This window comes from Anser anser, assembly GCF_964211835.1.
Source record: "Anser anser genome assembly, chromosome: 1".
NCBI classification, from domain to species: domain Eukaryota; kingdom Metazoa; phylum Chordata; class Aves; order Anseriformes; family Anatidae; genus Anser; species Anser anser.
In genome coordinates this window covers 190,137,707-190,153,146 of record NC_139720.1, presented here as the reverse complement: position 1 = coordinate 190,153,146, position 15,440 = coordinate 190,137,707, and the positions used below count along the sequence as shown (strand labels likewise).

General features: G+C 41.1%; 1 protein-coding gene across 6 annotated transcripts in view; it reads left to right on the top strand.

Moving 5' to 3' along the window:
• MTUS2 (microtubule associated scaffold protein 2) overlaps positions 1-15,440 on the top strand; it is a 298,437-nt gene that overhangs the window by 76,586 nt on the left and 206,411 nt on the right. Inside the window, exon 3 of one of the 6 annotated variants that reach the window (XM_083849407.1) lies at positions 9,658-9,717. The exons of the other annotated variants lie outside the window; for them this stretch is intronic. The gene's annotated coding sequence lies outside the window, so the exon portion shown is untranslated. The remainder of the gene's footprint in view (positions 1-9,657; positions 9,718-15,440) is intronic. 6 annotated transcript variants of the gene reach the window in all.

Sequence of the window (15,440 nt, the reverse complement as noted above, 5' to 3'; positions counted from 1 at the left end):
TACAATACAGTGTATCTCTGCCGTAAGTTCAAATGTAAAATACAGTAAATATGAGGAAATAAACAGGATTTTCATCATCGATTACCCAGTACAGATCTGAAAAGTGATTTTTTAAAGTAACTGCTCTGTCCATCTTTACTCTGAACATGCTATGAGTTAGAGTCAGAGGGAATTTAATATACTTTATTTTAATGCAAAGTTTATTCCAAAGGGGTTTTTATAGAACCAATGTGGGTCCAGACAGACATAATGAGTCCTCCGAAACATGCTAGCCTCTTTCTTGCCTAACTGATGTTTGTCCAGGAGGGACAGATGATGTGTGTCTACCACTCCCTGCAGCTGTTCTCAGGTGACACTATGCAATATTAATCACCCTGCTGTATTTACTGAGCTGTCAGGAAGGTTTCATGGATCCCAGAGGGGTGTGAAATCCCTTCCCCAGGGCATACAGTCCTCCTCCCATTCCTGGGGCAGCAGAGATGCTGTGGGGTGGGGGATGTGAGCTTCAGACAGACAGATTTATTAAAGGGAGTTACTAGCCAGCTTAGTTATTCGGGGACACAGGCACCCCTAGCTTCCTCACAGATATCACGATCTTAATCAGAAGAGAAGATCCTAGCCAAGAGTGGCCAAAGGACTACAGAAAAGTGCTGTCTGGCTTCCGTTTCTCAAGGAGCTCCGAAGCAGAGGGTGGCATGACCAGTTTGAGGCTACCAGCTCTAGATAGGTGTTTGCTGGGAACCTGAATGCACCTCAGGACTGGGGAGGCAAGGACAGTGAGAGATGCCTTTCATTTCTTTGCTGTTCTTTGTCTGGAATGCCAGTGTTGATCAAACTAATTTTTGTATCATCTCTTGGCAGATTTTCCCAGTGTGCAGCTGTTGGTAGCGTACAACAGAACGTTTTTAGCAATAACTGTAACTGACACCTGATTAGTTGTTTGTACTCGTTTAAAAGCTTGATCAATGCAATATAGTTAGGCAAGGTTTGCAGGAAAGGTAATACTGCTTGTTGTAATAGCTGATGTAGTTGAAAAGGCACATCCACGTTTCCAAACACCTAAGCCCTTCTCAGGATTGCTGCAGAGAGGGAAAGATCATAGAGAAACAAAAATCGACCACATCCCTTTTAAATGTGACATTTCTAAAATGCCTTCCAATGCTGCAAATTAGTACAAGTTTAGAATAAGTCTGATTTATTGCCACAGCATATGCTGTGAGTCTGGAAACTCAATAACATTTTATTACCTACTGGAGAAGTTGTTTATTTAAATGATTACTTCTAGTGGCATATACCAGGAGATAAACAACATATAAATGAATAAGCTGTGTGACTGAGTGCTTTGTGACTAACCTCTTCTGTTCATTGTATGCCATTAATTTCTGAATTTATTCCACAATAAATACAGATACTGCTACTGTGTGTTCAAAAGAAAAACAAAAGTCTCTTCAGCTGAAGGAACCAGTGCACCTTGCAAGCGCCATGTGTTTTATCAGATTTTCTTTCTGATAGTCAGTTGCAAATGAAATACAGAAGTTCCCATTTTCAGTGTGAAAAGCACTGACAATTCATGAAATAATTCCTCCAGCTAAAAACAAACAAACAAATAAACAAACTAGGAAGCTTAATGCAATATGAAGGGAAGATGTGTCATTCCATGACCTCACATTTCCTTCCCTGTTAGCATAATATATATAGGGGTATAAAGGGGAAAAATCAGTCAGATTTCTGACCTGACAAAATGTATTTGTTTTATGCTTATAATCTTGAACTAGCTTTTTCTCTTCCTACTCTGTTCTGGAAAGTACCATTCAGTGTAAGTTCATATCATCATCTGTTGTGTAAACATAAAAATTTGCTCTGCATTTTTTTATAATCCCCCTTTAAGTACTGAAAAGCTGCAATGAGGTCTCCCTGGAGCCTTCTCTTCTCCAGGCTGAACAACCCCAACTCCCTCAGCCTGTCCCCACAGGAGAGGTGCTCCAGCCCTCTGACCATCCTCGTGGCCCTCCCCTGGACCTGCTCATAAACAAGTCGTCTTTAATTATATCCTCTTTGACTGCTTTGTTGCCTGAATTGCTCATTGCTCTCTCAGAGAAAATGAAACCCCAAATTTCCCTGATGGTTATTGTAGATGTCAACCACAGCGTGCAGACTCTTCAAAGGATCCCTGCCATGACCTAATCTCCATGCTCTCCAAAGCTCACCAGCGATTACGGTGTCATTTTAGTGGTGACTGTGAGGTGAGAAGTGCTCACTGCTACTTTTCATTATCCACAGAAAAAAATCTTTGTACCACTGAAAAATGCAAGCTGCATACTGATTAATTTACCAAAGGCAACTAAGGTTATGGCTGCATATAAAGTGGAGGCTGTAGCATGGAAAATCCCCGAAGCTGTCTGGACATTACCCGGCAGGGTTGGATGCGTCGGTCCCTCGGTCACTGACTGGCCAGGCTTCGTGCTCAGGCCAAACTCTGGCAACACAGCAAACCTCCAAGGCTAACTCTGGCTGGGACTAGACTGGCGCACAGCTGAAAATGATTTGTCTTGTACCAGACACTCGGTGACTGTCAGCATTGAATCTGCAAAATCAAAATTCTTTTTCCACATTCAGACCCGAGATGACTTTCTGCTGAAGACAAACTCACCTAAAGAACCCTCTCGCTTTTTGTAATCGCTGTCCGCAGGAGAGTGTGCAGCTGTGGCATTGCTGTTGACAGCTGATGAAAGCCAAGCAGACAATGCTTCCACTTTCCCCTCAGCCTCCACAAAAATAAAAACCAACAGATTTGTTTTTTAGAAATATATTTGCACTAACACTAGAGATTTTCTTCTTTCCCTATTTTTTTTTTAGCAACTTGATTCAGTCTTTCATTCCTAAAGGTGTCAGGTAAACTCTCTGGGCCAAGTTTTAACTTGCAGCTTGTATTTATAATGGAGAAGTAAGACGTGGAAAACCCAGCTTTGAAATGGAAATTCCGCCACAGCTACAGCCACAACAGCGCTGCTCACTGCCCTATTTTGTTTTCCTTTTCCCATCACCAGCCAAATCAGGCTCGTTGCTCCTTGTTCAAAGAACTGTTAACTTTCCAGAATTCCCTGTGCTGCTACTTATGAGCTGTCAAATGCCATATCCAGTATCCCATGTATCTGAGCATGAGAAAATACTATTCTCTTCTGACTTCCAGAGCCTTGGAGCTAGCTCTAGGATGCAGGGAACCCAAACAAAATAGAAGGTATGTTATCATCCAGTGCTTGCATGTTATTCTTAGGCCAGTGTATGTACTTCTGCTGGATTGTCCTACACCAGTCGAATGCTTCTGCTGTACCAGGCATCCACTGAAATCAGTAGCTGATCATATAGCATGTGTAGAGTAAAACAGTATTGTATACTTGTGGGAACAGTGAATATGTTTCTTAAATCTTTGCGCAATAGCAAAGTGAAGTGAGGTAAAGCAGAGGTTAGCTGAACATAAAGCTGGGCCTGCTACACGACTGTACAGCCACCGTGAGCTATAATTAACATATTTCTCTATTTAAGCAAGTATGCTGTTTCTTTTGGAGTCGAGTCTGCTTCTAAATATATGAATCCTGATCTCATTCCCTTCAGAGAAGTACTATTTTTTGGCAGATGGCAAAACTTTCTGCAGAGCGGCTTGCAAATTTCGGGGTGTGAAGCGCGCTTGGCGGCGATGCTTGGAAAAATGATCTGATGTGATCTGTGAAACATGCCGTACCGGTATGCAGTACCTGGGAGACTGAAACCTCTTGCACAGTGTAGTGTGCCCAGATCTCACACAGGATGGCATAAAGCGCAACTCCTTGGCATTTTCTCCAGTGCTGAAACAGCGTGATTTTAGCTGACGATCTTCCCCGGCCATCTGGTGAAAGGGTGTGAAAGAACTTTGCAGGGACTAATTATTTCCTAGATCAATATTGCTGACAAGTACTCCATGAGGCAGTGTGTATATTTGCAGGGTGTTATGCTACTAGAAATGCCATTAATTATTTTGCCCGCAATTCACCGAACGCTGTGATTCTGTACACTGGCATTCTGCCCCTACATCACCATCTGTGTACATCACAGGATATACCATCGCATTTATTTAAAATCTTTCCCGAGATTTTTCCATTTTAAGATTTAAGAATCTGATTAAGTAATTTTTAATGCAAGGCATTATAAAAATCTAACTTTTTAATCCAGTTTTCCTCTCAAAACTTGTGAAAATCTGTTTACTAACAATATACTAAGTAGGATGTGCTCTCAGTCTAACTGCTTACAGACATTGGCATCTAAACTGAATTTAACAGTTATGCATTGATTAATTTCTCCCTTTTTCCACAAAAAAAAATACTATGACAGTTCATATTTACAAAAGCCTTCTTAATACATTTAAAATAATGTATTATATTTAAATACATTGTAAATATGAAAAATATGATATTGGCTATCCATATTAAAAATACATATGATGACATGCCAGCAGTTTGATCAAAGATATCAAAATAATTAGTGTAACTGTCAGAACTGTTAAAACAGTGATCGAAATTTTCCTGGTTTCAGACTACTTGAAATATTTTGAATAAGTTTAAATTGATTTTGCTTTTACAGCTTCACCCAATTCTGACTGATAATGATCTTCTTCCCAACACAGAAGTCTAATACAATTTCCCAACTAGTCCAATAACTCTTGCCTTTTCATTGATATATCTGTAGAGCTCTTATCGAGAATAATTTCAGATTAAAACGTCTGTAGGTTCTTTTCGACCTTCTGTGTTGTTTACTGTGGCTTCAAGGTCTTTTAACACTTGAGGTGTACAAAACCAGTCTGATCTGACAAACTCCTGTAGGTTTTTCTGTTGTTAAAACAGATGCCCTGCCTTATTTACTGTAAAATGGAACAATCACCCGGTGGAGCAACACATATGGTCTAAATTCACTGACCTATATTCACTGGTAAAGAAAAATCTCTGGTAAAACCTCAGGGAGGGAAGAAGCATCATGTTATCTCTTCATAGAGAAAAAGAGGAAATCAAAGATTGTATAGAGCACTACAGATTTTACAATAAAGAAACATATTTTGAGGATTGATGCCTGTATGGAAAAATGGAATGGATTTTAATCTCTTACAGTGGAAACAGAGGGAAGTGGTGAAGTTTGGGAGTGGACAGTGGGTAACAGAAAATGGAAAAGGCAAGACTTACGAGGGGGCAGAAAGAAGCACCTTGTTAATGGAGCAGGGATGTGGTCCTCAGGGAGAAGGGTGTTCTTGCTTGGAAGAAGCCTCTGGGCTCTGCAAGCTGTGTTTGGAAGAATCACCCCCTCAAATCCCAAAGCAGGTACATGAACTTTTCAGTAAAAATAAAATGTTGTGATTATCGAAGATGAACAGGTACGATGAGACTACACAACTCAGTATCTTAGATTATTAAACTGCTTCTGTTTCTTGTCATGAGGACTAGTGCAGTCAACCTAGAAATCTCTTAAGAATGCCCAAATAACACTTTTATCATTTTTCTTTTGTTACCTTTGCATTTGGCAAAGGTTTTCCTTATTTGTATTAATTTCTTAGAGCTCTAATGCAACATGGCTCAGGAGCTTGCTCTTAGTGTGGTCCTGCCTAACCCTGACTCCAGCTGAAGGGGTTCTTTATACTCCTGCAAGGGGACCTGTGGGCTAAAGCCAGAGAGCCACTGATGCAACTATTTAGCAATGGCACAGAAATCTGCTCTGTTCCTTGTGCAGTAACCCTCTGCTCCCCGTGTGGTGTTTCGCAGTGAGTCTGCCTTCCTCTGTGTGATTTTAACTCCGGAGCAGGGAACGTGAAGAAGCTGAGTCACTACTGCAGCAGAAGACAAACTCTTGAGCAGTGTGAAGTGCGAGACAAGCGGTGTCACAAAGCAGGCTGTAGGATTGCAGTTTACTTTTAGCTACCAAAATTCTAGGTGGAGATTTTCCTTGAAGGAGTCAAACCTGTTTTTCAAAGGCTTTTCCAGAGCCCTGACCACAGGATTCACCACGCTAACTATAGGAAATACTATTGCAAAGCAGGGAGCCAAGACTTACCTGACTTTAACCATATGAAAGAGTCAGGATGATTCAGGCCACAAGTCCAACTTGAATTTCCGTCGAGAAAAGCCTCTTTCTCTCAGCAGGCTGGGGAGTGTGTCTGCATGACTTGCCTAAGCTCAATCCTTCTGTTTTAGGCAGCTAAGGTTTGGAGAAAAGAAACCTCTGTCTGCAGAGGTGAATTGCTTTGCCCACCTCTAAAACGGGGTGGGGTCCAGAGACCGGAGTTCAGGTCTCCAAGTTTGGGACTCTGGCCAGACTGAGGGCACCATAGGTGTCTGAGCCTGAAGCCCTCAAGCACCACTCAATTCAGCAGAGAAAAACATCTCATCTCAGTCTAAGCTAGGTACATGGAATAATCAGATTAATCGTGCCCTGAGAATACTACATTTTCTCTGTTGTTTGTGAAAGGACCTTGAGGTGACTAGTTCAGTTGTAGGTGGTTGCAGAAAAGTGAGATGAGTCCAGCCCTTATGCCACAAATGCTGCCTTTAAATACCGTCAGCAAGTTGCAGCTTCTGTTGCATCTGTATATAGGGTATGCTGGTGTAGGGATATCCTTGGCTGGCCAGCATACTGCAAACTGGGACTTCAGTCTTAATACTGATGAGGACTGTCTGCTTCTATGTGTTTGTTGGTGGTGATGACTCATCGATAAGCTAAATCCTAAATCTTGATTCTAGTCACTTTTACCAACAAAAAAGCAAAAGGTAGGTTGTTGCATGTTTTTGCAGATAGAGCATGAAAAAATAAGAAACCGCTTTGGTGCCAGTGGTTAAATTTTGAGATAGACAAGGGGATGAATTCATTATAGAGATATCAGTGTTGTTTAAATTTAAGATCCCCATCCACACATTTTTCAATAGTCTTCAGTCATCTCACTTTTTGCCCAGCACTCTGGAGACCCCTTTTATCACTCAAACGTCCTCCTGCTGCCCCTTCTCTGAATTAGAAGACTGGGACTCTTTCTTCCATTTGTATGTTTCTCCTTATTCTGGGAGCTTTTTTCCTTTCATTTCAGGACCAGCCTGTTGTCACAGCAACTTGGGTTGGCTTAAGCAACATGCAAGGCTAGAAAAATTGAAATACAGCTGAGTTGTGTAGTGTGAAATGTCTTCCTACTGAAGGGCTGAATGACAGAGCATTAGACAGAATAAACCTGAGCATCACAGATGATTTAAATGTTGCTCTCTCACAGCTTTATGGTGCCCTGTGTGCTTGAACTGCCTGTGTGCAAAGGTTGGACCTGAGGTCTGAGTGTCCTGTCTTAACTTTCCAGCTGCTATTTATATTACATTAGCTCACAGAGGATCCAACTAAGAACAGAACCTTGCTGTGTGAAGTACCGTACAAGGAGTTTTGTACAGTCTTTGACCAAAGACCACAGTATTTTTGTGAGTCTTGAACAGTCTTTGAATAAAGAAAAATATGCAAGCTAGACACACAGGGCAAGCAAGGGCCAAAAAGGAAGAAAAGTCTGTGGGGAGCTCACCATGGATCAAAAAGGGGTGTAGTATATACACCTCACCTGTTTTGGGGTGATTGATCTTATGCTTCCGTCAGTTTTTTCTCGGGTAACCTTCAATGGCCCATGAAAGTTTGAGGCAGGTGAAAGCCACCTGTAACATGTGAGTCAAACACCAGGAATGAATTCAAAAGTGCTCCAGGAGTAAAGGGTCTGGTCTTATAAATTACTTAGCACACCTTCAAGTTACCCCTTTTAACAAAGACTGAGCCAAAGCACCCAAGAACGCGCAGGCCCAATATCACTGAAGATGTAGCTAACCTCGTCCCCACTCCCAGGCCCCGGCTCTATATTGCAGCATTTCAAGAAATACCTTCTCACCGGATGCACTTCTCACTGGAATATCCGTAGTGTGTTTCATGATATTCTTCTGTCCCAGCTGGGTTGTGTCATAGCTGAACTCTGAGGTCTCTTCAGATTAATGGGATTAGGCTGTTTCTTTAATGCTGGATATTTCTAAGCAGGCTATTCAGTTGCCTTCCATACTCCAAATACTCTGGTGTTATCTCCCTCTCTTAGTAAAAGCTGTGCCTGTTAGATTCTCAAAGACTTACACTGAGCCATACTTATTTCTTGAGTAGTTTTGCTTGCATAAGGTGCTTCTCCACATGGCTTAAACACTGTCTCTAGTTAGGAGCTGCTTCTTCCCAAACTCATTTTACTGAACTATGTTGCTTTGATTTCATTTGGGGTGGTGGTGTACAACTTCTAAAAAAAGGCATAAAAGAAGATGGAATGGCTTCTTGCAGGAAATAATTGTTTATGATAGTGGGGAAGGTTCATAACAATGTGTCTCTGTAACTGCAGATTGACTTTGTATGGCTTGGAAACCCAAATCTGAGCCTTGTTTAACTCTTCAAGGGAGCAGTGTACCAGCCACACAAGAAAGTGAGTTCCCAAATGGATGCATTCATGCCAAGAACCCAGCTCCCATCAGGAGCTGTGTACGAGGGTTGTTGTTGGTTGCGGAGGGGAAAGGACCCCCAAAAGCAGGGTCAAATTGTCCACTTTTTTTCTTAGTGGAGTATCACTGTGCCACTTACTTTTATGTGGAGGGCGTTTTCTGGTCTGTGAGTCTTGTCCTACGTGCCACACTCATCACATCATGTAGTTGTTTCAGAATTTACCAGTCTCCCTTTTAGAAGTAACTGGCTACCAAGAGCTCTCTTTTGTAAGGCTAGGAATTGTCTTCTACTTCCCACATGGATGTACTGATTGCTAATTTGTACTCTCTTCCTTCTGTGACTAATTTAAGTACCTCTTCTCAGCTACCATTCTCATAGTAAATATTCTTAGTTTACCCTAGAGAGATCAATCTGTCTCAGCTTTTTTTTGACTAGGGTAAACAACCCTCATTCCCCAAACAGTTTTTCATTTCAGTTACCTTAGATGCCATCACCTGTGTGCTGCACTGAATGTGACCTGCCAGAGTTGTGTTGCTGTCTCACCAATGCTCTATACAGAGACACTCGTGTTTGTGAATCTGTGTTGGAAATGGCTCCATAACATTGCATTTACCTTCTTTATGGCTGCTTTAGGTCCAAAGCTCACTGTGGCTCTAACATCAGTTAGTTGAAGAAGTTGCATTTCCAGCTGAGGAGTGCTCAGATTTTAGCCAGTACTTCCATTATTAATCCATTAGGACAAGACAGAAATGCTGGGGGCTTACCGACTGCCACAGAAAGCAAGTGCTGGAACGAGGATGGACCTGGACAAGGCCCGGACCCACCAGAGCCAAATGTGACATCAGACTTTGCTTGCAAAACTTTCTGGTTTTAAGCAAGATAACACTGATACCATGAAAGTCATGGGAATAGATTATTTTATTATTGTCCTTGTCTCCAAGATAACATACTAGATTTGTATAACAGCACAGAATAAGGTGAAGTCACATTCAAAACAGTCACTTTGCTTATCAGAAGGAAGCAGTATTATTTCTGTAGGCCACAGTCATGGCTAATCACTTTGCTTGCATTTGTGTTTCTCAAAAATCTCCTACGGTATATGATAAGGGTGATGGCTTCGTGCCACAATTTCTCACACAGAGATCCCTTTTCCAGGGACGTGGAAGTGGCTGATGGCAGGAGAGCTTTGGACCCTTTGCTCGGGAGGTGTCTGTGGTAGGTGCATGTGCTGCTGATGATTATCCAGTAATTACAACAGGAAGGCAGAAGCCAGCCTGAGTGCTCACATGCTGTATTCAGATAGGAAAGCTCTTAGCATAATCTGCTGCTGATCAAACAGGGCTCGGGCTAAGCCAGGGCTTGGCTGACCGTAATATTCCTCCTGCCAGGGAGGTCAGGGCTAGGCCAGGCTGGCTGGGAGCTGGCGGAGAGACACCAAGGTTATTTATTAATGGGGCAGGGCTGGCTGAGGCTGCTCAGCCTGCTGTAGGACCTCCCTGAGCTGAGCAGCTCTCGCTTTAGGTTCCCAGGTACGTGCAAGGGGCACAGGCTGGGCCTCATTGCAAAGGAAATGGATTAAAGTGAGAGAAGTCTGCTTTCTAGCTCGAGAACAAAGAAAGGGAGGAATATCTCAGTGTGTAGTTCAGAGGAGAAAGGGGTATGGTTGCCCTGAGTGTCTCTCTTTGCAAAATACTAGGAAATGAGATGAAAGAGGGAGTTATTTAACCTAACTCCATACTTACTTCTTCACTCTTAATTGCATACCTTGGGCATTTCTCACTTGTGAAGCTTTCCCAAAATATGAAGGGTTGCCTGGGAGTGACAGTTCTGTCTGAGAAAGACCAGGGCTGCTACTTGCATGCTGGTACAATTTCCTCCTCTTCTATTCTTACACTTTTCTGCTGTCTTCCTGTTATTCAGTATATTTAAGTTTCTTTTCTACTGATTTTATTTTCGTTTTTATTGAAAATAACTGATATCTCAACACTTTTCTGTCTTCCAATTTTTTATAATCTCTTTATCCATCAAGATTGATTAACTGTTTCCTGCCTTCCTGCTTTCCCTCAGCTTTCCTTTCATTGACTGTGCAAATATTCTTCAGCACTCTGATACTGTCCTCATGTCCACTGTGGTATGATGCTAATTAATATAGCAATATCTTTGCACTTTCTTTGTAGGCCATGGTGGGGTTTCATGCCAGCTGACTCAGACCCTTTTGTCCTGAAATGTTCAAGAAAAACAGGGAGTCAAAAAATTTTAACTATATTAAGTGAAGAATGTATAAAAAGCTCTTTAGATTTTTTTTATCTATTCTTGATGATCTTTAAAATAATTATTCGTAATTAATTTTTTAAGTACTTATTTTTTTAAAACATCTCTTGGGCATTGTTATTGCTTCCTTTTTCACTTCTCTCCCTAGGAAAAAAATAAATAGAAACTTCCCCACAAAAATACATTGAATTTTTATGGAGCGACAGGACTATTTTGATGAAAAAAAATATTAACTTGCTTTAATAACCCCACAGGTTCTCTTAAAGGCAGCAAATGTTTTGCTGTGCATGTTTCTTGCCAGGAACTTATGCAAGACTCAGGTGCATCTGGAGGACAGAAGCCAGCACTGCATAGTGCTCCAGGCAGTTGGGCGGAGAAAGGCATTTGCATTCGGAAGTGAATGGGGTCCCACCAGTGCTGTGTTCCCTCCCCACAGGGTTTGGCTCTAGCCTTGGTACCATGTGAGAGATAGGGGGATTCCACTGACCATATATGTTTTTAAGAACTGAAGCCACAAACACCATGTGCATGTATTTACTGTAGTATTTCTTACATAAGCTGTTTTCCAGAATGCTCTATGTTGTTAAATACTCGCTGCTAAATGCAGAGTGAAGGGTCCTGAGGACAGAGAAAAACAGTTTCAGGTCCCAGCAGGCTCTGAAGAGGACAATAGCCATCACCATTCAGTGGCTGATTCGTTCCTGCCAGGCTGAATTCATTGGGGTTGGGAGCCCAGGAGTACAGTGAAGTTTTCCACAGAATTCCTTGAAGTTACAGTTTTATTGGCAATATTTTCTTATACTTGCCCTGGCCATGTCTATGTAGGTAAATTAAATAGGGAACCTTCTCCTTCTCCTTCTTCTCCTTCCCCTTCTCCTTCCCCTTCCCTTTCCCCTTCCCCTTCTCCTTCTCCTTCTCCTTCTCCTTCTCCTTCTCCTTCTCCTTCTCCTTCTCCTTCTCCTTCTCCTTCTCCTTCTCCTTCTCCTTCTCCTTCTCCTTCTCCTTCTCCTTCTCCTTCTCCTTCTCCTTCTCCTTCTCCTTCTCCTTCTCCTTCTCCTTCTCCTTCTCCTTCTCCTTCTCCTTCTCCTTCTCCTCCCTCTCCTTATTGCTCTCTCTTATCTTTCCTGGCTTAATATTCCTTTTTGAATCAAAATATGCAATTTTACCAAGAGAGCAATGCTATGAGAACACAAATGAGTATATTTTTTGAAAAACTGCATGTCAAGGGGCATTTTTGTTGTTTGGAAAAAATCTTGCCAACATCACTTGTAAAACAATACAATTAAAACAAATGGGTGGAAACATTTGCACAAATAGCAGTAATTGCAACTGAAAGGTATAATTGTTGTATCTTTATCTGACAAGATGAATTTGAAATACCATTCATTATAAAAAAATTAAATGGGACATTCTGTGTAAACAAAGTAACCCAGTTCACACACGGTAATTTTCACAGATAATTTCTTTTTATGTGCAAAACCTGATCCAGAGATACCGTTTCTGGTGATAAGAGATATTGTACAGAAGAGCTCACATGTGCTTCCCATAGGAGTGCAGTGTAGTCATTCAGCTGAAGCAGGGCACTTTATGTTTAACAAGTAATCTGGTTAAAAAATGTAGGCATTTTGTCCCCAGAGTACCTCTGAAGAGACTTTGCTTTGTACGAATTCATCTGTCGCTTGAAATTATTTCAGTGCTTGATTTGGATGCATTTTTGTCTCCAGATCCTTACTGAAATACTCATTATATCCTCTTCAGTACGCAGGGCTCAAACAGGGCACGTTTGAACTTCTTGTGAGCCCTGTCTTACCCAGGGCTTCTGGCTGCCACATTCAAGACTGCTCACATGGTGGCTTCTCCCACCATCTGCACTGTAATATTTAAAGTCAGAGAGAGAGAAAATTAATTAATTCCAAGCGATCTCTGAGCACTGAGATGTCCAGGCATTCCCAAGTAGCAATATACAAACCCAGGGATATAATAGCTTAGAATTTAAATTCCCTTGACATGAATATGGTAGAGGATTTCTGCTAATAGACTTCATTGATCTGGTGGTACTTTTCCCCTAACATGCCATTTGCCACAAGTTTTCTTGATTTATTTGCATCTGTGATTGGGGTGGGAGGAGGAATGCAGGTTGCTTTAACTTGTGGGGTTTTTTCATTCTCTGAAAAATCAGGGATGAAACATTGGTGGAGATGGGACACAAGTGACAGAGACGAGGTGCAGACAATCTAAGTTTTTAATTACTTGGCTTATGAGTCTTTGTTCAGATGCTCAGCTTCCAAATCCTGACCAAATTTTGGACTGAGAAGAAATCAGCATGATCAAATTAGCAATGACCAGAGAATTCATCATTTTTTCTCTGCACCAGGGAGCACCACTGCCTGCTTGGAGCACTGAGGGGCAGCATATCAGCTCCCTGCGTGGACCTCAGGCATCTTTATACCTTAATCTCACGTGTCTCTGCTTGGTTTCTCAGGGGTTGGAATTTCTCAGAGATTTCAGCATCTCTGAATTGCTTTAATTTATCCACAGTCTTGCTATCAACATGTAGCGTCTTTATATAGATGAGACTGGACTGTATGATCAAGTACTATGGACTCTGTGATCTAATATTCCCTTTATCCTTAAATCAATTCACAGAGTCCCAGCCAGGTATGCCCTAGCACACATAGCCTGTCAGCTCTGAAATCCATACCTTGTAGTTCGTTGTTGCAAGCTGATTTAACTGAGCCTTGTGTTTTAACAGAGGTTCTTATTTAATCATATAACCATATAGAACATCCTAAAAATGTAAGTATGTGCAGTACAACTGTAACACAGAAAACTTTGATTGCATTTCATTTGCTGCCAGTGCAGTTGTATAGCTTTTGCTTTTATGTCTGTGACAGGGGCATGGGCTTCATATCAAGTAGCAGACGTTAGATCAGAGACACCATCCGATGCTTTACGCACTCGCACCACTAGATTTTTGCCCATTCCTGCAAAATATGAAACTGGATGGTATTTCTCAGTTAATAAAGAGGATAGATTCTGAAGGGACCTTGTTACCTCTACCTCTGGTTGATGCTTTGCACTTTCCCCAAGGATAAGATAAAAGAATTTTTTTTGCTCGTGCTTTGAATAGAACATTAGATGTCAAGACTATGGGAGAGGGAAGAGAGAAGATGAAAGCTGAAACGTGATTAGGTGTACATGTATTACAGAGGAAGCAATTAAGGCCTTGGATAGGTTTTGCAAGGATTCAACATCTGCAGAAGAGTCCCCACAGTTTGTAACATCCTACTTTTGCATTATAGCAATGCGCACTACCATTGTACAGTGAAAGGTCTTTCTCCATTTGTCTTTTTAAAAATCATTCTGTAAATGGTTTGTAGTCATTCATAAAAAATGAACTCCGGGATGAAATTTATCATGTAGCATGTCGTTCATGAAAATATATTTTGCCCAAGATAGCAATCTTTTTGACCATTTAAACTTGCAAATGAGAAGAAAACCTTTCATGTGGCTGTTCCACACTTCTCAAATTTCCACATATACAGCAATTCACATGCCCAAATTCCTGCATACACAGTCTTTTTTCAATGCTGTCTGTAGCTTGTGTAAGGTGCAGCTCTGGAGTGCAGTGAAAGAAAAGGGGGGAAAAAGTATTTCTAAATGGCAGCATGGCTGATAATTGTGTGCAGTGGCTTCTGTCAGAAAGCTTTCCAAGGGTTTTCTCAAGGAAGATGTCAGCTGCGTATATCTTAGTTGCACTGAAGTATGGGGAAATATCTCCATGGCAGCTGTTACAGTATGTCTTAGCAATTGTATACATATTTCTGCAATAAACAATAGATTCTCCATTCTAAGAAGTTTTTAATATGTATTTACAGTACAATTTTAAAGTCTCTGCAGATCAGATAAGGCTACAAAAAGTTTGCCAAATGATACTAGCGTACAGATTTTGGCAACAAACTTTGTTGGAAGAAAAAAAATAGTTAATACAGTGAGCACAGAGAAGTTATTTATAAATAGGTCTTCTTGATGTTTTTTTTCAAACCCAGCAATAATACATTAGCTGATTGAGTCCTTGTGAGATAATTTAATATAATGCTACAATGGTATTTAGACAGTTTGCCAAATAAAAGAAGACAAACCACAGAGTTATTAAAAATGCATCCTTGCAGTTTTTGCACAGTATTTACTGCCATCAATGTCAGTTAACCAGTGGAAACTTTCTCAAAAGATAACTCATTTACAGAGGGGTGGAATAACCAAGAGGCACTCTGCTTCTTTAGGTTTTTACTCCTGGCAAACGGCTATTTCTTTCTTCAATTATGCTTTTGGATATTTATATTCCCTTATTGCCTCAAATAGTTTACTGTAAGTAAACAATGAAACTAGATGAACAAGCCACTAAGCTCTCCATACCTAATCCATTCTGTAATGTGAGGGCAATAGTTTCCTAATGTTTATTTTCCAGTGCTCTCTCTTAATCAATTTTTAATGATTAAAGCAATAGGCTTAATCCTGCTCCATTGGAGTCAGTAAAAATGCCCACAGTAATGCCTGCGGTGCAGAGCTGAGTCAAGGCAGGAGACATGCTCATTTAGCTTTATTTTTCCTTTTCTCATTTTCATTCTGCTACCGAGTATTGTCCATTAGACTCAATTTAAGTGCTA